Source organism: Hypanus sabinus, unplaced genomic scaffold (assembly GCF_030144855.1).
Source record: "Hypanus sabinus isolate sHypSab1 unplaced genomic scaffold, sHypSab1.hap1 scaffold_1450, whole genome shotgun sequence".
NCBI lineage: Eukaryota > Metazoa > Chordata > Chondrichthyes > Myliobatiformes > Dasyatidae > Hypanus > Hypanus sabinus.
In genome coordinates, this window is record NW_026779524.1 from 36,205 (window position 1) to 57,626 (window position 21,422).

The 21,422-nt window shown below is 42.3% G+C and overlaps 1 pseudogene; it reads left to right on the forward strand.

Annotated features, from left to right (window-relative positions):
• The first annotated feature begins 9,401 nt into the window (after positions 1–9,401).
• LOC132386981 (zinc finger protein 226-like) lies at positions 9,402–19,907 on the forward strand (annotated as a pseudogene).
• The last annotated feature ends 1,515 nt before the right edge of the window (positions 19,908–21,422 follow it).

Here is a 21,422-nt window from a genome sequence, read left to right on the forward strand (position 1 = left end):
TTAATATTTATAAAACTAATAAAGCTGAAAAAAACTAATTGTAAAATATAAAAATGTAAAATATAAAAATGGAAAATATATATAGGAAAAAGAAGGAAAAAAGGAACCCCATCTAACTAGGGGGGAACCCACTAACAACAAAAAAGGGGAAAAACCCATTAGGAATCAACCCCCCGGAGCAATACGTTTAACCATCATCTAAATATGAAAATAGAATCATCAACCCAGTTCATATTTATAAAAAAATAAAATTGGAAGGAAAGCATATAGCATAGTTAAAATTAAATGATAATATTTGGCAAAGAACCCCATCTTCTCTCAAAGTCCAATCGAGGATCAAAAGTTCTACTTCTCATTTTTTTCAAACTAAGACGTAACATTCCTTGAGAAAACCATTCAATTAATGTAGGGGAAGAAATATGTTTGTATTTTAATAAAATAGCCCTTCTTGTCAGTAGTGTAACAAATGAAATTACATGTTGATCTGAAGATGAAATACCCTGAATATGATGCGGAGCTATTCCAAATCGACCAGTCAACCTATTAGGTTGTAAATTAATTTTCAGAGCTTTAGAACTTGTTGAAAATAAAGATTTCCAAAACGATTTTAATGATGAACATGACCAGAACATACGTGACAAATTAGCTACTTCAGTTTTATATATATCACAGTATATGTCTATACGAGGAAATATTTTAGATAGTCTCTCCTTTGTTAGATAATAAAGATGAAAAATTTTAAATCGAATTAAACAATGGTTGGCACATATGGAAGAAGAAATTCCGTTTTTGAAAACTCGAAGCCAATCTTCATTAACAGAGGTCATAGTAAGTTCTCTCTCCCAATCTTGTTTAATCTTTAGTGATAGGTTCTCTTTTTGTAACAAAAATAAATTATACATTCTGCTAATGGAACCTTTCACTAAGGGATTCAATTTCAAAATGGTATCTAAGAAATCAGATTCTTGTAAATATGGAATCTTGGGTAAGCATTGTTGTAAAAAATGTTCCATCTGAACATATTGCAAAAAATGTGAATGAGCGAGAGAAAATTTGTTATTTAACTCCACAAATGATCCCTTCATTTTTCCGTAGGAGACAAAATGTGGTCAGTTTTTGAAGGTATAAATGAAAAGTTTCGATATAAAAACAAGACAACTTAATTTGTTGTTTTTTTTGAAAAAACGAAACTAAACCCAAATCCGTAGGGATTGTTTAATAACCAGGTAATAATTTAAATTTGGAATTTTAGAGAGCTGTAGAAGTAATGGAGCTCCTAATATTGAAGTTAAATGAAATTGTTTAACAGCTTTTAATTCCAAATCAACCCATAATGGTTTTTGGTTCTTATCAAGACAATATAAACGAAAACATGGTTGTCTAATATTCACAGCCCAATAATACAGTTTGACTTCTTAAATTAGGAAGTGCAAGTCCACCATCTTTTTTTAGATTTTTGTAAATGTTACTTATTAATTCTTGTTCTCTTATTGTTCCAAATAAAGGAAGAAATAAGAGAGTCAATTTGATCGAATTTTTTTTTTAGTTAAAATGATAGGTATACCAAACAAGGCAGTAAGGGGATTTGGATCAAATTGGACCCTAAAAAGCTGTGAAAAAGTATGGAATACTTCCCGCCAAATCTTTTCAATTGTAGGGCAAAACCAAAAGATATGAATGAAAATAAGAGGCATCAGCAGAGATGCATTTATTACAAAGTGGAGAAACATTCGGGTAAAAACTGGAGAGCTTCTGTTTAGAAATGTAAGCTCTATGAACCACTTTAAATTGTAGAAGAGAACGACGAGCACAGAAAGATGATTTATTAACCCGTTTAAGAGTTTTATTCCATCTATCATCAGAAATCTGACAATTTAGGTAATCCACCCAAGCTTTTTTTATTTTATCAAAGAAGTTTTTTCTAGAATCAATCAACAAGTTCTAGATACCGGTAATAGAACCACATCTCTAATTTGAAGATATCTGTAAAAATGTGATTTTGGGAGTGCAAATTTATTTAACAATTGGTCAAGTGACCAATTACTGCCTTGACCCTTACTGCCTTGTTTGGTATTATTGCAAATGAAGATATAACTTTAAATATTCCTAACGTACAGGTTTTAGTTTTTCCCTCTCCTTTAGCAAGGAGAGCAATCTTGCTTAAATGGAAGGAGTCTACCCCTCCTACACATCTTCAATGGCTACGTGATATTATGTGGTATTTAAATTTAGAAAAGATCCGCTGCTTAGTCTTAAATTCGAAACAATCTTTTTATGATATCTGGGGACCTTTCCTAAATTACTTTTCCAATTTATAAAGTTTAACAGTGCACAGAAATTTATGTATATTTTTATCTTCTCTTCTTAAGTGAATTTTTTTCTTTTTTATAATTATCCATTGTCATCCGTCAACTTTTTTTCCTTCGGTAGTTGTTAGGGGGTTGATTTTTTTATATATAAAAAAATTCTTTTATGATGTATGACTTATCTTTAAATTTTTGATTACAGAGTGCTATACCTTTATGTGTTATGCTATAACATTTTGATCAAGTTTATTACAATATATGAATGTACATAAGTTATGTTGAGATGTATCTATGTGTTGCACACTGTACATCTTTTTTTTCTGAATAAAAATATTGTAAGAAGAAAGAAAAAGGTATTTTTTAGAAAATATATAAAAAATGTACAATCATCATTTTCACAGCATGAATACGAGCTATTAAAGAAAGAGTAAGTGGATTACATCTAGAAAATAGTTGTTTCATGGAGTCGATTAAAGGAACTACATTCGCTTTATAGAGTTCTTTATATTTTTTAGTAATTACAATACCTGCATATCTAAATGTATTAACAATTCTAAAAGGAATATCATTATATATACTAACATGGACAGTTAATGGAAACAATTCACTTTTATTCAAGTTAAGTTTATATCCTGAAAATTCACCAAAATCTTTGTGCTTCCAAAAGATTAGGAATTGATTCCTCAAGATTTGAAATAGAAACCAAAAGATCATCTGCATAAAGGGAAATCTTATGTATAGTTCCATTCATAGAGATACCAAAAATATTTTTAGCTTCACGTAGTGTTATAGCTAAAGGCTCCAATACAGGATTAAATAATAAAGGGCTTAATGGACATCCCTGTCTGGTGCCACGAGAAAGTGAGAAAAAAAGGAAGGCCCGCAGTTATTAGTAATGACAAGCTCAAGGACGGCTTCCTGTCTACAGATACAAGCCAAATGAACGACAAAATGTACTCGACCTCACAATGTAACTCGACGTGACCCTGCACCATATATCTATCTGCACTGCACTTTCTCTGCAGCCATAATGCTTTGTTACAGTTATTTTTTTGCCGTATATCAACTCAATGTACTGTTGTAATGTATCGATCTATGTGGATGGTCTGTCAGGCAAGATATTCACTGTATCTCAGTACGTGATGAGAATAAACAAATTACACATTTTAATTGTGTGGAGATATTAGACAGACTGAGCTTCTGCTCTGGAACCACAGAAGGAAACTGAACTGTTGTCATTTCTGTGGAAAGCAAATAAATGGAAAAGGCTTCAATCTCACATTACGATCTGCGGTAACTGGGATCAGGAGACCGGTGGTGGGTCTCCCATATCAATATCAGAATCAAGATTAATAGCACCGGCATGTGTCATGAAATTCGTTGTCTCTGCGACAGCAGTAGAACCTAATTCATAACAATAGATTTTAACAATTGTGATTTAAAATAAGAATATAAATATTACATATTTAAATGATATATATATAGTACAAAATGAAAAATGATGTAATAAACTATTTTAATTGTTTGCAACGATTTGACTGACTGGGTTGTTGCTTTGCAAGTAGTGGAGTGAAGCTTAACTGAACTGTACACATTTATGAGAAGCTCAGAGAAATAGAAAAAGCTAAATTCTCACATAAATGGGTCAGACACCCAGAAACATCGGCTACACTTCAGCAGGTAGAAACAGTGAAATGAAACATGCTGAAAATATTGCTGAAAAACAACGAGAGGACGTGACAGATCCGGATCTCACTGCCTTGTCTGAACGGGGAAAGATGAAGCTACACGGACACGCAGAGCAGTGACCCGCAGATGCTGCAGATCTGCAGAAAAACGTGATCAGGAAATGGGATCACGTGACCGCTTTATTCCCACTGCAGGCAGTGACACCAGTTACCCACTCCAGCTACTCATTAGTCTGTGTAAAGAAGCAAACTTGCCGCTCACATCTCCTCTCACCTTAAATGTATTAGATATTTCAACCCCCAGGAAAAATATATCCTCTGTCCACTCTATCTATTCCTCTCGTAATCTTATAAACGTCCATCCAGTCTCACCCCAGCCTGCGCCGCTAGGAGAAAACAACACAAGTTTGTCCAGCCTCTCGTTATAGCTCATGCCCTCTAATCCAGGCAGTGCCCTGGTAAACCTCTTCTGCGCCCTGTGCAAAGCCCCGACATCCTTCCGAGAATGGGGGCGACCAGAACTGTATGAAACACTCCAGATGTGGTCTAACTAGATTTATAGAACTGTGTTACGAACGTTAACGTTTTAGAAACGAACCAGCAGCGATAGAGTTCACACTGGAGTCGGGTTTGGATGTTAAAACCACTTTCTTTATCAGTGTCTACTTATAATGTAGTAACTTAACGAAATAAAGTGTATATATGTGTAAATATAACCCCCAGTCTATCAAGCCTGAGGGAACAAAGCTTAGAGTCTTGAGATGGTAAAGTAGGAAAGTTCAGTAATCCACGGAATAAATGATGGGAAAGAGATATTTGTAATCCAGGGTGAAACGTAGAGAAAAGGCCGTTATTAAAAAATAACCACCAACGAAGTTCTTTTCCGTTAAATCCGTCCAGATACGAGTTATCAGTGAAAGTGACCTCCCACAGGAATACCGTCTTCCAGGGGTTACCACAAGATATTCCAAACACACATTCGTTGTGGTTCCGTGTACCGATGATCAACCCGCTCTTGTGGGCATAGGAGAGTTCCAAGCCTCAGCTGCGACTAACTGAAGCGATCAGCTTTTCCAGTCCCTCCCTCCCTCCCTCCCTCTCTCTCTCTCTCTCTATCTCTCTCTCTCTCTCTCTCTCTCTCTCTCTCTCTCTCTCTCTCTCTCTCTCTCTCTCTCTCTCTCTCTCTCTCTCTCTCTCTCTCTCTCTCTCTCTCTCTCTCTCTCTCTCTCTCTCTCTCTCTCTCTCTCTCTCTCTCTCTCTCTCATGGTTCAGTCCACAGTCAGTGCTGTCAGCCTGTGACTGACGTCATAGTCCCGCCTCCTCACGCCGACGCTCTTAAAGAAACAGTCACAGTACGACCGCAGGCTCGTAACAGCCGCAACACAATTTCCCGACTTTTGAACTCAGTGCTTCAACTAATAAAGACAACCATGTCATTTGCCTTCTTAACCACCCGATCAATCTGTGCAGTCTCTTTCAGGGAGCGATGAATTTGGAGTCTAAGATCCCTCTGATCATCAACATTACTCCTGAGGGTCAATACTATTGCTGACTCTGAGTTTACCACTGTCAAATGCCGGAAGGGAAATAATAATCAGAAAGTCTCTAGTCACAGCCGTGTAAATAAAATGTGATCTCAGTGGGTGTGTGGCGCATGCTTAGAATGCGAAGGAGACAGACAAACTGAGCCAAGTCACAGACTGATGAAGGGGAGGAATGATCCATTTTGATATAGAGAGGGAAGCAGAGAGTTTGATGTTGTGCCTGATTCCGGAACTGTGGCCGGTTAGAAGATGGTCTTGTCCCCCCAAATTGTTTTCAGTTGTGACAGTGTTTTTTCTCAGAAGGCACCATGGAAAGTAAATAATCTGAGTGGAAATGTTGTCCTTCACCCACCGACGTGGTTTGTAAACTTTTAACAGTTTAGAAAAGACAAAGAATTTGTGTATGGGACTCACAAACACAACGGCACGATAGTTCCGCTGTTTCTGTCAGGTCACCAGCGCTTGAATGCCGCCGATCCTTGAATGTGGAGGCGGAGATGCTGGAGAAGACAGCGCCCCACTCGCGACAAGGAGAGCCCGAACACGTGTCCATGTCCGTGATCTGATTGGATACACCGCCATGACGTTCAGAGCACTGTGACGTCATTCACTGGCTCCCATTTTGGAAGGGATTCAGTCGGCCATCGCAGATACACCAACAGCTTCGCTCTGGGAAGCGGCCGTTCACCTGCTCGTGTGTGCGAAGAGACTCATTCAGTTAACCCACCTTGTGATGCTCCGGTGAGTTCACAATAAATAGAGACTACATTTCTGTCCGGAGTGAGCAAAGAGTTTTACTCAATCATCCCAGCTGCTGTAGCACCAGCAACTTCACATCAGGGAGGAAGTTGAAATCAGCTCCGTGTTAAATGTTTAACCATCACGGTGACTGAAGGCAGCTGCAGGTTCATGAGGGACTGTTACTGTCAGATTCTGCAGTTCTTGCGGCTGCTCATCGCACCCAGGACTGAACCCTGGTCACTGAGCATTGGAGGAGTCCGTTCTGCTGATGTTAGCCTTAAACTAGACTGGTGTTTAATATTGTGGAGCTGTGAAAGATAAATCAGTTTGTATCAAATCCCGTGTCTCACTTGAGAGGCCACTCGGCCCAGCTGGTCCCTGCCCATGTTTCTGTTCCATATCAGTATATGAAAATCTATCCCTGACGTTCCCCTCTCACCCTCCCTGAGATGACAGATTGCAACTAGTCACCACTCCGTGGGATAGGAGATTCCCCTTGAATGTCATAGAATCACAGAAATCTACAACATATTATCGATACTTTGTCCCACAATGTTGTACCGACCATGTAACTTACTCTAGAAATTGCTTAGAATTACCCTACCGCATAGCCACCTATTTTCCTAAGCTCCATGTACCTTTCTAAGAGTCTCTTGAAAGACCCTATTGTATCCGCCTCTACCACCGTCGCTGGCAGTGCATTCCACACACACACCACTCTTTGTTTATAAAAACTTGGCTCTGACATCTCCTCTGTACCTACTTCCAAGCAGCTTAAACCGATTCCCCCTCGTGTTAGCCGTTTCTGCCCTGGGAAAAAGCCTCTGGCTATCCACACGACCAATGCCTCTCATCATCTTATACACCTGCATGAATTTCCTGCATGATTTTCTCCGGTCTGAACAAGACGATGAGCTCACTGTGGTTGTGACGTTGTTCAGGGCTCCGGACGAAGTTGGTTAAACTCCTTCTTCCCCGCTCTTTTCAATGTTTCTATGTTAAAACCACTTTCTTCATTAGTATTGTGACGGGTGCCTGAATTACCCCTATGAACTGTGTTTTTGAAAAGAGAGAGGGAGATGTTCAACGAGAGAGAGAGAGAGAGAGAGAGAGAGAGAGAGAGAGAGAGAGAGAGAGAGAGAGAGAGAGACAGACAGACAGACAGACAGACAGACAGACAGACAGACAGACTGAGACTGAGACTGAGACTGCTCGGAGACGGTGTTATGGTTTATCTGTAAGCTTGTTTACACTTTTACAAGGACACTATCAGCTTCTGTGTTCTTACAGAGAGAGAAGGGAGGAACTGTTTGATGGACAGCTGGGGCTCAGCACGGTGAGATAAGGAGGAGGTCCGCTGATAGACCTCCAGACACATGGTTTTGGACACTGAATGAACTTTGTTGTGTCCACAGAAAAAGGTGGGTTTCGGAAGATCGATCCGGAGCATCGATCAGTGGCTCTCGCAGTGTGAAAAGGCTGTGACCGGTGGGGAGTTATTCGTGTGCCCATCCCTCGCCTGGGTTAATAACTCCATCACAGAAGAACGGTCCCGTTTGTAGTGTCACAGTCGGTAACTTCCAAAGGATTTCGAAGGACGACGGGACTATCGACGCCGTCAGCTTACCTGAAGACTCAAACCTCTCCTTCTCTCTCTCTCCGTCACTACTTGACTCAATCCCACGAATTTAAACGAACTTCACTCATCACCGTAAAACGGTATCTATTTACCCCGAGGCGTAAAGAAGCTTGGCTTTCTTATTTCCACACACACACACATACACACGCACACGCACACACACACACACACACACACACACACACACACACACACCACACAATCATTGCTAACCTGATTGATATATCTGCATTTATATTGTTGTATCGCGTAGTTACTAATAAATAGTATTAGTTTATGGCAATACCAGACTCCACGGTGTTTTCTGTTTCTGCTGGTTCTTTGACCCGTCACGGGGTACGTAACAGTATCTACTCCAAATATGAAAGATTAAAGGAAATAAACAGAAGTTAACTGTGTAATGCGTATATATAGCACCCAAACTATCAAGCTTGGGAAACAATGCTTAAAGTCTTCAGATGGTAAATTAGCAAAGTTCAGTAATCCACGGAATAAGTGAGTGGGAGGAGAGATTTGTAAATCCACACGAACATGTAGATAGAAGACAATTACGAAGAATTCCACACAGATTCCACGCTGGGTAAACGAAGTATCAGTCGCCGAAGTTCTTATCCGTCGATTAGTTCCGAAATCCACTTAGAAATATCACCAGGTGACAGTCACAGGAATATCGTCTTCAAGTGGTTACCACAGAACACCCCGATTCCAGGTAAGGGCCAACAAAAGTGATACCACAGGATACTCCAGCAAATCCACACATATGGATTATACGAAGTGACTGTCACACATCCGTTGTGCACTACGTGCCGATGATCAGATCAACCCAACCTTTTGGGCATGGAAGAGTTGCAGCCTATAGCAGTCACACGCTGAAGTTCCAACAGCTTGTCTCCCTCTCCCGCTCCCGCAGCTTGTGTCTGACGTCACAGCCCCGCCTCACTCAGGCACTTAAAGCGACACTCACAGTAAACGAACCTGCGGTCTCGCAACACAATGCACCTCTAAAGTCTGACAGCAGACTCGCGAGTGAATCTTCGATGGTGCAGAGTCAGAAACCGAAGATTTGCCAGCCTGAGTCAGGGGCTCCAGAGAGAGATGGGGTCCAGAGGAGGAGGACGAATAAGGCGAGCACGATGTGGTTAAAAGTGAAAGATTAGAAGCATTTGGAAACTGGTTGATCGAAAAAAAGGTGGTTAATTTCTGCAAAACACAGGTGGAAATCAACAGATAAGGCAGAAATTTTGGAGAGGAATACATAGGAAATGTTTTCTCAGTATTTCCAGCAACTGCAGAATCTCCTATGTTTTATATCTGCATTTTACTTTGGCATTAGATACACGTTGATATTGAGTATATTGCTTATGGGAGCCGCTTTCTGCGTTAAAACAGCTGCAGATTTTTTCGATACCCACGATAAAAAAAAATGAGGTATGGACATTGAACAGGTGCTTGCAGAAATGTTTAATGGCACCGTGATTACCCATAGGGCAATTCGTTCAGAATTTCGCCGGCGCTGAAGCGCCGATGAAATGCGCAGGCGTCAGGCTGAGGCCGTCCCTGAGTTTCACGCATGCGCGCAGTGCACAGAAGGATTTGAAAATGTCGGTTGCAGGTAAGAGCGATTAATTGTGTTTTTATCTTAAATACCGACTTCAGGATAATTCCTCTGAATTTCGGACACCGTGGGCAGCAATCCCGGGACAGTCCTGCCCTCTTCCCTCTCTCTCAGCCCCACGATCCGTACACGGGCCCCGGGGAGCTTCCGGCTGATGAGGGAATGGGAACCGATGGATCTCTCAGACAGAGCTGAGCTCCAGCTATCTAAATGCAAGGATTAGGAACTCGGAGAAAGGGAACAAAATCTTTTACATCACAAGTTGAGAAAATCGCCTTTGTTCTACCTTCAATCACTAACAAGAGAAAATCTGCAGATGCTGGAATTCCAAGCAACGCACACAAAATCCCGGAGGATATCAGCATTAGGACTCTTTTCCATAGATGCTGCCTGGCCTGCTGAGCTCCTCCAGTATTTTGTGTGTGTTGCTGCCTTTACCTCCTCTTGCTCTGGACTTTTCTACCGGTGAGAACATGTTTTGTCCCATTCTCTCTGGGTACATAATGATATCAAACACCTTTGCCCTGGGCAACAGGTAACTTTCACATCACAAATGTGCCTGATTCCAGTGAGACAGACTACTGCCCTTTCCTTCATATTCATAGGGATTTCATTTACTGAGTGCACCACCGTCAGTCATTGGGGGAGGGTTCAGGGGGAATATATATGTAGAACACAGAAACTAGTGATGCCTGTTTGCATTTTGGTGATGCAAAAGTTGCTGGAGAATTTGCAAGTGGGAAGAAGTGGAGTGATATTTGGAAATCTGACTTCTTAAAGCGTAATTTAGCAAGCAAACCACATATGGACAATGTGCAAAAGCTTTGGTGAGAAACTCCTGCATTTCCTCTTACAGGCCTGCTACATAGGTTGTGTGAGAGTGCAGATGAACTCGATCAAACCCAGAGGAGATTAAAGTTCCTATTGACAGTGATTTGCTAGATGTCACTGGGTAAAAAATACACAGTACAAGATTTATCTGCACACTGGTTATTACAAATTAGAGGGGTATTGGAGGGAAGGAGGGGAGACCTGCAGTGTCCCTGATGCCCTCCCCTACAAGATGTGCGTCCAGCTGCAGCTTGTAACCCTGCACTTCAATGAGCTGCTTGAAGTGGGTGAATTCCATATCATCCAGCAGTTGGAGGGGGTGATAGATATGACATGAAGAGAGGTGAGTTACTCCCAAGGTGCAGGACACAGGAAACTGGGTGAGAGTCAGGAAGGGGAATGAGGTTAAATAGGCAACGCAGAGTACTCTTGTGGCCATTTCACACAACAACAGGTGGACCACTTCAGAAGCTGTTCGGGTAATTACCTGGCAGATGAAAGTCAAAAGACTGATAGGGGTTTCGTTAGTTAGAGGAACAGAACAAGAGGGGACAAATATCCTAGTGGTAAGACTTGCTAGTGGTAGTGAGCAGGGGAGGGGGTGATGTGGTTAAAATAAGTTGAAGAATGACAGAACAGATAGTGGAGAGGGTGAATTGAATTGACTTTATTAAATACATATTTCATAAACATGAGTAGTAATATTTACCTTACATCATCTAAATGGGCAATGTTTAATTTATAGTAATTTATAATAGATAGTTTGTACATAGGATAGTCAATACAACATCGAAATGCAATTGTATCAGCATGAATTAATCAGTCTGATGGCCTGGTAGAAGATGATATGCCAGAGACTGTTGGCCCTTTTGCTGTGATACCATTTCCTGGATGATAGCAGCAGGAACAGTTTGTGGTTCTGGTGAATTGGGCCTTTTTGTCGCTGATATTCGTTGGGCCCTTTTTACACACCTGTCTGTGTAAATGTACTGAATCATGGAAAGTAGATTGTGCAATGTATAATTTCCTTGTTTATATTTAGAGACATTTTTTGGTGTATAAAATGATGAGAGGTATTGAGCGTGTGAGTGGCCAGAGAAGTGTTTTTTCCCCCAGGGTTGAAATGGTTAATGCCGCTTTTCCACACTCCCATAGACCCTTTGTCCATCTCCTGGGTAAATAGAGTTTGAAAAATATTTAAGATCTCCCCCATCTGCTTTGGTTCCACACGTGGATTGCCATTCTGGACTTCCAAAGGACCAACTTTGTGCCTTGCAATCCTTTTGCTCTTAATCTATCACGAGAATCCCTGAGGATTATCCCTCATCTCTTCTGTGACAGCAACCTCATGCCATCTTTTAGCCATCCTGATTGATTTCTTATGTGTTCTCTTGCATTTCTTATACTCCATAAGGAACTGACTGCCTATCCCTGTTATGTAATTCCATTTTGTGCTTTACCAGGGTCTGAATATCTCTTGCAATTCAAGTTTCCCTACAGTTTCTATCTTTACCTTTTATTCTGACATACCCGCTTACTAATTTCAAAATTTTGCTTTGAAGGCCTCCCATTTACCAAGCACACCTTTGCCATAAAGCAGCCTGTCCCAGTCCACAGTTGCCAGATCCTAGTGTTGATTCCAGGTATTGATCCATGCCCTGAACACATCCGCCTTTCCTACGCTGCTCCTTGTATTGAAATATACAGGGCTCAGCATATTCACTGCACCACGCTCAACTTTTTCATTCCTGACTTTGTCTGAGGCCTGAACAACATCTGTCTCCACAACCCCACCACTATCTGTTCTGTTATTCAGACTCCCATTCCCCCTGCAACTTTAGTTTAACCCTCCTTACCCCCACCTCCCACCATGCAGATCTATCACCCCTTTGGCTTTCCTCTCCCAGATCAATAAAAAGGAGGTGCATACCAGGTACAGGCAGTTAGGAACAAATGGGGTACTTATGAAATACAGGAAATTCAAGTGAACACTTACGAAAGAAATAAAAGAAGGCATGAGGTTGCCCCAGCAGACAAGGTGAAGGAGAATCCTCAGGGATTCTGCAGATATGTTAAGAGCAAAAATATTGCAAGGGAAAAAATTAATTCTCTGGAAGATCAGAATGGTAATCCATATGAAAGGATAACATAGACTTGGGGAGATTTTTTTTGCATCCGTATTTACTCAAGAGATGAAAACAGAGTCTATAGAAGTGAGGCAAAGCCGCATTAACTTCATGGACCCTGTACAGATTACAGAGGTGGAGGGGTTTGCTGTCTTGAGGCAAATTATTGTGCATCAATCCCCAGGGCCTGACAAGTTGTTCACTAGGACCCTGCGGAAGACGAGTGCAGAAATTATCGGGGCCTAAACACAGATATTTGAATCATCCTTAGTGACAGGTGAGGTACTCGAAGATTGGAGGACAGACAATGTTGTTCTGATGTTCAAGAAAGGCTGTAAAAATAAACTAGGAAATTATACGTTGGTGGGCTTGACATCAGAACTGGGAAAGTTATTGGAATGTGTGTGCAGGAACCAGGTATATACTGTAAGTATTTGGATAGGTGTGGACAGATAAAGGATAGACAGCATGGCTCTCGCCAATCTTATAGAGTCTCTCAAGGAAGTTATCAGGGAAGTGGATGAAGGCAAGGCAGTGGATGTTGTCTACATGGACTTCAGCAAGGCACTTGACAAAGTCTCATATGGGAGGTTGGTCAAGAAGGTTCGGTCACTCAGCATTCGAGATTAAACAGTAAACTGGATGAGACACTGTCTTTGGGAGAAGCCAGAGTGTGGTTTCCGCTCTGGCTGGAGGCCTCTGTCTAGTGGCTGCCACAGGGATCAGTACTGAATCTGTTGTTGTTTGTCAGTCTATATCAGTAATCTGGATGATCGTGTGGTTAACTGAATCAGCAAATTTGTGGATGACAATAAGACAGGGGGTTCAGTGGAGTGCAAGAAGACTATCATGGCTTGCAGTGCAATCTGGACCAGGTGGGAAAATGGTTTTAGAAATGGAAAATGGAATTTAATGCAGTCCAGTATGAGTTGTTGCACTTTGGTCTGACCTACCAAGGGAGGTCTTTCACAGTGACTGGTCAGGCACAGAGGAGTGTTGTAGAAGAAAGGGACCTGGGAATACAAGACCTTAATTCACTGAAAGTGGTATCACAGGTAGATAGGGATAGAAAGATTGATTTCAGCCCATTGCCCTTCATGAACCAAATTACTGATAACAATAGATGGATATTATGTTGACTTCTAGAAGACATTGGTGAGGCCTAATTTGGAGTATTGTGTACAGTTTTGGTCACCTACCTACAGGAAAGTTGTAAAAGAAGTTCATAGATTTCAGAGAAAATTCACAAGGATGTTGCCATGTATGGAGGACTTGGATAATAAAGAAATATTGAACAAATCCGGACTTTATTCCTTGGAATGCAGAAGATTGAGGGGAGATTTGATTGTGATAGAGAGGCACAGATAGTGTTAATGCAAGCTGGCTTGTTCCATGAAGATTGGGTGGGACAACAACCAGAGACCATGTGTTAAAGGTGAAAGGTGAAATATTAAGGGGAACATGAGGGGAATCTTCTTCACACAGACGGTCATCCGGCTGTGGAATGAGCAGCCAGCACAAGTGGTGCATGCGAGCTCAATTCCAACATTTAAGAGGTTTGTGTTGGTACCTGGATGGTAGGGGTATGGGAGTGGGCTGTTTAAATAGTTCAGCACAAACTGGATGGCCCAAAGGGCCTGTTTCTATGTTGAAATTTTCTAAGATTGTGACAAGAACCTGAAATAATACAAAAATTCACTCTAACCCCTTTTGACAGCTGTGTGAACCAACCAGTCATTTCAGCAGGAATTTTTATGTGGCATTAAAACTGTGGCACTTTAAGTTAATAATACATCAAAGAAGATCCCAGCTGCAAGTCAAGAAAAACTATTTGTGTGAGAGTGTTTCAGTTACTGAGGGGCCAGGAACCCATGCAGCTCAGTGGGAACAGGGAATAATACCAACGGAGAGAGTCAAACTGAGCCAGGTCACAGATTGCAGATGGCAGAAATGCCCCATTCTTATAGAGACAGGAAGAGCATCAAGGAATTGATGGTCATTCCAGATACCAGCACTCTGCCCAGTCAGAAGTTGATTTCTCTGTCCAACTTTCGTTGAACTTCACCGTAACAGTGTGATACCAGATCAAACCTTGGCAACTCAAGTAATCTCATTTGAAATGTTGCACTAAACCCATTGATGGATTTTGTTAAATCTTTTTACAGGTTAAAAATGAGAAGGAATTTGTCGCCAGGAAGCTCAAACACGGCACATCAGTTTTGTTGTCTCTGTCTAGATGTTTAAAAAGTGGAGCAAGGGATGCAATTGACCACCCTTTCTGCTCGGACTGTGGAGAGGGATTCACTCGGACATTTGACCAACTGGCACGCCTGTGATTTACACAGGAGAAAGGCCTTTCACCCGCTCAGACAGTGGGAATGGATTCACTCGATTATCACAATTGAAAGTACATCAGCAAGTTCACACTGGGCAAGGCCATTCACCTGTTCTGTGTGTGAGAAGGGGTTCAGTCGGTCATCCCACCTGTGAACACACCAATCAGTTCACACTGGGCAGAGGCTGGTCAACTGCTGAGTTTCTGGGAAAGGATTCACTTAGTCATCTGTTCTAATGGCACACCAGCGTGTTCACACCGGGGAGAAGCCGTTCACCTGCTCAGAGTGTGGGAAAGGATTTACACAGACATCTACCCTACAGGTACATCAGCGAGTCCACACTGGGGAGAGGCCATTTAACTGCTCAGTCTGTGGGAAGGGATTCATTCAGTTATCCCACCTGCAGAGACATCAGCGAGTTTACACTGGGGAGAAGCCGTTCACCTGCTCAGAATGTGGGAAGGGATTCACTTGGTTATTCAGCCTACAGAAACATCAGCGAGTTCACACTGGGGAGAAGCCGTTCACCTGCTCAGTCTGTGGGAGGAGATTCACTGAGTCTTCCACCCTGCAGAATCATCAGCGAGTTCACACTGGGGAGAGGCCATTCACCTGCTCAGTCTGTGGGAAAGGATTCACTCAGTCATCCCACCTACAGATACATCAGCGAGTCCACACTGGGGAGAGGCCATTTAACTGCTCAGTCTGTGGGAAGGGATTCATTCAGTTATCCCACCTGCAGAGACATCATCGAGTTCACACTGGGGAGAAGCCGTTCACCTGCTCAGAATGTGGGAAGGGATTCACTTGGTTATCCAGCCTACAGAAACATCAGCGAGTTCACACTGGGGAGAAGCCGTTCACCTGCTCTGTCTGTGGGAGGAGATTCACTGAGTCTTCCACCCTGCAGAATCATCAGCGAGTTCACACTGGGGAGAGGCTGTTCACCTGCTCAGAATGTGGGAAAGGATTCACTCTGTCATCTACCCTACTGATACATCAGCGAGTTCACACTGGGGAGAGGCCGTTCACCTGCTCAGTCTGTGGGAAAGGGTTCACTCTGTCATCTACCCTACTGGTACATCAGCGAGTTCACACTGGGGAGAGGCCGTTCACCTGCTCAGTCTGTGGGAAGGGATTCACTAATTTATCCAGCCTACAGAGACATCAACGACTTCACACTGGGGAGAAGCCGTTCACCTGCTCAGAATGTGGGAAGAGATTCACTCAGTCATCCAACCTACTGAGTCACCAGCGAGTTCACACTGGGGAGAAGCCATTCACCTGCTCAGTCTGTGGGAAGGGATTCACTCAGTCATCCCACCTACGGAGTCACCAGCGAGTTCACACCGGGGAGAGGCCATTCACCTGTTCAGTCTGTGGGAAGGGATTCACTCAGTCATCCACCCTACAGAGTCACCAGTCAGTTCACACTGGGGAGAGGCCGCTCTCCTGCTCAGTCTGTGGGAAGGGATTCACTGTGTCATCCACCCTACAGAGACATCAGCGAGTTCACACTGGGGAGAAGCCGTTCACCTGCTCAGAATGTGGGAAGGGATTCTCTCAGTTATCCAGCCTACAGAAACATCAGTGAGTTCACACTGGGGAGAGGCCATTCACCTGCTCAGAATGTGGAAGGAGATTCACTGACTCTTCCACCCTGCAGAGTCATCAGCAAGTTTACAGTGGAGAGAGGCAGTTCTCCTGCTGAGAATGTGGGAAAGTATTCACTCTGTCATCCACCCTACTGGTACATCAGCAAGTTCACACTGGGGAGAAACCTTTCAACTGCTCAGTCTGGGAATGGATTCACTCAGTTATTCACCCTACAGAAACATCAACAAGTTCACACTGGAGAGAGGCCGTTCACCTGCTGAGAATGTGGGAACGGATTCACTCAGTCATCCCACCTACTGACACACCTGTCAGCTCACAATGGGGAGTGGCCATTGTTATGAATCTCTAGGTTTTGTTTGCTGTGGAGAGAGAGAGAGAGAGAGAGAGATTAAGAAGGCAAATGTGTCTGACTTGCAGCTTGTTTACATTGTGTGCAGCTTGTTTAGTTTTAACTGAGGACACAGACACTCAGAGTCAGACGGAGACGAAGGAGGAAAAATGGAAAGAATCGAAACCAGGGAACTAGTGGCCAAGGGTCACTGTTTGGAACTTTCCTTTGCCCACAAGTGTGGGCAAATTATCGATTCTCCGTACATTGAATATGTGGATGTCACCTCATTTGATCCATTGGAGTGGATCTGATTTGGGGTATCCTGCGGTGACCACTAATGTGTTAACCCTTGTCTGGCTATGGTGTGGTAATTCTTTTGAAGACGATACCCTTCATGACAAGTCACTTTGGGTGATAATTAGTATGTGGATTTAGAAGGATGACAGATAAAATCTACAGCAACTGTTGGTCTTGTTTTACCACCATGTAACCTTTGGAATATGACATAATTGCCTTCTCTCAACATTTACCCTGGATTACAAATATCTCTCTCATCACCTATTCTGTGGTTGAACTGAACTTTCATACTTTACCATCTCAAGACTCCAAGTCTTGTTTCCCCCGAGCTCAATAGTTTGGGAATTTTATTTATACACATAACACTCAGGAGGAAATCTGCAGATGCTGGAAATTCAAACAACATACACAAAATGCTCATGGAACACAGCAGGCCAGACAGTATCTATAAGGAGAACTGTCGACGTTTCAGGCTGAGACCCTTCATCAGGACTAACTGAAAGGAAAGATACTAAGATATTTGTAAGTAGTGGGGGGAGGCTGAAATGCAAAATGATAGGAGAAGACCGGATGTGGTGGGATGAAGCTAAGAGCTGGAAAGGTGATTGGCGAAAGTGATACAGAGCTGGGAGAGGACCATTGGACAGGAGGCCTCGGAGGAAAGAAAGGTGGGGGGGGGGGAAGCACCAGAGAGACATGGAAAACAGGCAATTAAATATGTCAGTGATGGGGTAAGAAGGGGAAGAGGGGCATTAACGGAAGGTGGAGGAGTCAATGTTCACCCCATCAGGTTGGAGGCTACCCAGCTTGTATATAAGGTGTTGTTCCTCCAACCTGAGTTTGGATTGATTTTGACAGTAAAGGAGGCCATGGATAGACATATCAGAATGGGAATGGGATGTGGAATTAAAATGCGTAGCCACTAGGCGGAGTCTGTTGCTGCTGGTTCGTTTCTAAAGCATTACGGTTTGTAACAAAATGGGGCCTGCGTCTGGGATATGAAGAAATTTAAGGATTGATTTATTATCGATTTCATTGGGGAAATCCCTTTTGATTTATTTGTGTGTGGAAAACCAGCAGCAATGGATGTTGATAGATATCTGGAAGTGTGAGCCTCTCGGGCATTAGAGAACAGCAGAAGGATTGAGTTGTTCAGTATTGCTATAATGTTAATACTTGCTAAGGTGAAATTGACAATGAGGAGGGCACAGATGCGGAGGATAATAGCTGAACATTATGTATCTGAGGGTGTGTTTAAAGTGGAGGAGTTGGAGGTGTTTCCTGAAAGTAAACTTAGTGAGCTTGAGATCCAGTACAAGTGAGAAAAATTAAAGATGGAGACTGCGGAAAGGCAGAGGCAGTTTCAGGCTGGAGAGGCAGAAAAGCAGACAGAAATTTCTCTTACAAAGGGTAATTAAGGGGAATGCTTAGCAAGCCTATTCTGCTTTGACAGTTGCTGAAGCAGCTTATTATTTATTTATTTATGCTGCCCCAATCATCGCCACTGGGCTATAAATCTGCAGGAGCTGTGTGTGGTTCAGTGCTTTGCTCAAGGACACACAAGCTGCCTCGGCTGAGGCTCGAACTCATGACATTCAGATCACGAGTTCAACACCTTAGCCACATGGTCATGACCTATTCATGACACATTATGACCTATTGAAGCAGGCTGTGCTCAAAGCTTGTGAGTTGGTCCCAGAAGCAGACAGGCAGAAGTTCAGAAATTTGAAGAAATCTGTGAACCAGACATACGGAATTTGCTTTTGAGAAATTTGTGTGTCTTGACCGCTGGTGCACATCTGAACATGTAAATGATAATTTTAACAGCTTCAAAGAGTTGGTTTTAATTGAAGAGTTCAGAGGGTGCGTTCCTGATGACATAAAGATGTATTTAGATGGAAATGATACTGCCACTATGCAGGAATCTGCTAGATTAGCAGATCAATTTGCTTTAACTGATAAAGTTATGTTTACCCTGAATAAGAGTTTCCAAAAGGCAGTTGTCAAGTTGTGGGTAAACCTAATGAGGTCACCCCAGTGGCCTGTACCTGCATTCGGTGAACCCTTTTCCAAAGTTGTAGTGGATTGTGTTGGCCCATTGCCACAGACTAAAGCTGGCCATCAGTATCTGCTAACTATTATGTGTACTACATCCAGATTCCCAGAGGCAATGCCTCTCAGAAATGTTAAAGCTAAAACTGTGGCGAAGGCTCTCACCAAGATTTTCACTTTATTCGATATGCCTAAAGAAGTCCAGTCTGATCAAGGATGTAATTTTACATCTGGATTATTCCAGCAGGTTGTTTCTGAACTGGGAGCAAAACAAATTGCATCATCTGCGTACCATACAAGGGGCTTTAGAAAGATTTAATTCTACCCTCAAAACAATGATTAAGACATATTGTGTTGAAAATGGAAAAGACTGTGATGAAGGAATACATTTGCTTTTTTCCACAGAAAGGGAGTCAGTACAGGAATCACTGGGCTTTACTCCGTATGAACTTGTATTTGGTCGCAGAGTGACCTTTGACCTTGTTAAAAGGAACGGTGGATTGATGGGGATGTACATGTTAACTCGTTAGACTATGTTTCGAAGTTCAAAAAGAAACTACACCAAGCCTGTAGTCTAGCGAGACAAAACTTAAAGATTTCTCAAAACAAAATGAAGTGTTGGTTTGATAACAGGGCTCACAAAGGAAAATACCAGGTTTGAGATAAGGTGCTTGTCTTATGTTGACGAATCCACTTCAGTCGAAATTCAATAGACAGTATGAAATAGTCTCCCAAATTAAATATGTGAATTATGTTATTAAAACACCCAACTGACTTGAACTAACGCAGGTGGTACACATAAAATTGATAAAGCCTTTTTTGACAAGCAGGCACCATCTGTGTGTGTTGTTCTCAAATCATATGAATCTGGCAACCCTGAGAATGAAACAATTGACTTGACTGAGACTTTCCACAAGCCAAACGTGGTCCTAGTTAGGCTAATGAACTCGGTTGTCCTGGAAAACATTGCTAACATGTTGGCTCATCTGCGGCCAAAGCAACAACAACAGCTGAAGTAATTAATTCTGAAGTTTAAAGATTTATTTCCCGATGTTCCCAAGCAAACCATGGTCGCAGTACATGATGTAGATATTGGTCAAGCCAAACTGATTAAACAACACCCATATCGCATGAACGTACAAAAGTGTAAATTGGCTGACCAGGGAATTGAGTATATGCTGGAGAATGGTATTATTAGGCGATCAAAATGAGATTGGAGTCACCCTGCATTATTGTGCCCAAACCTGATATAACCATATAACAATCACAGCACGGAAACAGGCCATCTCGGCCCTCCTAGTCCGTGCTGAACTCATAATCTCACCTAGTCCCACCTACCCGCACTCAGCCCATAACCCTCCACTCCTTTCCTGTCCATATACCTATCCAATTTTACCTTAAATGACACAACTGAACTGGCCTCTACTACTTCTCCAGGAAGCTCATTCCACACAGCTATCACTCTCTGAGTAAAGAAATACCCCCTCCTGTTTCCCTTAAACATTTGCCCCCTAACTCTCAAATCATGTCCTCTCATTTGAAGCTCCCCTACTCTCAATGGAAACAGTCTATTCACGTCAACTCTATCTATCCCTCTCAAAATTTTAAATACCTTGATCAAATCCCCCCTCACTGATGGTAGTGTTAGATTTTGCACTGATTATAGAAAGGTAAATGCAGTAACAAAAACAGATGCCTGTCCTATCCCTAGGGTGGATGATTGCATCGATAAGGCTGGAAAAGCTGATTTCTTACAAAGAACGATCTGTTGAAAGGGTATTGGTGTGTTCCATTGACGGACAGAGGTAGAGAAATTTCTGCGTTTGTGACACCTTCTGGGTTGTATGAATACAATGTTTTGCCTTTTGGACGGAAAAATGCTCCAGGAACATCCCAGAGAATGATTGATTTTGTAATTCGAGGGTTAGAACACACAGCTAACTATATTGATGACTTAGTTACAGGGAGTGGCACTTGGGAAGAGCATATCTCTGCAGTAGAAAAGCTGTTTGACAGGCTTTCCTAGGACAACTTTACAGTTAATTGAGCTAAGAGTGAATTTGGCCATGCCAGTGTGACCTGTCTTGGCAATGTTGTAGGTCAAAGCAAGTTGGCTTCTGTTCGGGCAAGAGTCCAGGCAATTTCTCAAGTTCCTATTCTGACTGCTAAGAAGGCTCTTAGAAGGTTTCTGGGAATGGATGGATATTATCGTAAGTTCTGTAAGAACTCTGCTGCTATCGCTCTTCCTCTGACTAATCTCCTGAAGAAGGGTGAAAAGTTTGTTTGGACCGAGCCTTGT